Source organism: Arachis hypogaea, chromosome 19, assembly GCF_003086295.3.
Source record: "Arachis hypogaea cultivar Tifrunner chromosome 19, arahy.Tifrunner.gnm2.J5K5, whole genome shotgun sequence".
Lineage (NCBI taxonomy): Eukaryota > Viridiplantae > Streptophyta > Magnoliopsida > Fabales > Fabaceae > Arachis > Arachis hypogaea.
In genome coordinates, this window is record NC_092054.1 from 33,662,304 (window position 1) to 33,663,059 (window position 756).

General features: G+C 42.6%; 1 non-coding gene across 1 annotated transcript; it reads right to left on the minus strand.

The window, feature by feature from the left end:
* Positions 1-274: 274 nt before the first annotated feature.
* LOC112781710 (small nucleolar RNA R71) lies at positions 275-382 on the minus strand. The gene has a single exon (XR_003192469.1). It is a non-coding gene; the product is annotated as a small nucleolar RNA R71 (small nucleolar RNA).
* Between the last annotated feature and the right edge of the window lie 374 nt (positions 383-756).

A 756-nucleotide genomic window follows, 5' to 3' on the forward strand; every position in this document is an offset into this window, starting at 1 on the left:
TGAACTCAAGACTGCACTACTCAACTTGATGCCTAAGTTTCATGGCTTACCTACTCAAGAGCCTATCAAGCACCTTAGGGATTTCCATGCAGCCTGTTCTACTGTCAGGCGTGATGGTACAGATGAAACTTCTATTTTGTTAAAAGCCTTTCCATTCTCTCTTGAGGGAAAGACAAGAGAGTGGTACTACACTCAACCCGCAGCAACTGTTTCTGACTGGGATACGCTTAGAAGAGAATTTTTGGAAAAATTCTTTCCAGCTGAAGTTACTAATAAACTGAGAAAAGACATTTCCATGATTGTTCAGGACGAATCTGAGACTCTCTACGAATACTGGGAGCGCTTCAACAATCTTCTGAAAGCATGCCCCCACCATATGAATGACAAGATAGTGTTGCTCGGCTACGTCACACAGGGCATGAGGCCTCAAGATAAGACCACATTGTAAAGTGCTAGCAATGGGTCTATGAAAAAGTACAAGACCACTGATGAGGCATGGCAATTAATCAGCAATTTAGCTGAATCTACTCGGAATCACAGGCAGAAATAAAGTTGGTCAAAAGCTGTTGCAGAAGTATCCTCTAGTAGAGAGACTGCTGCTCTAACTCAGAGTATCTGTAAAATGACCAACTTACTGAAGCAGATGCAGTTAAGTCAACAACAAGCTCAGCCCCCTCCACCACAGCAAAGCCAACAGTTGGTTCCACAAAGAGTATGCGGGATATATGCTGATTATAGTCATTATACTGATGAATG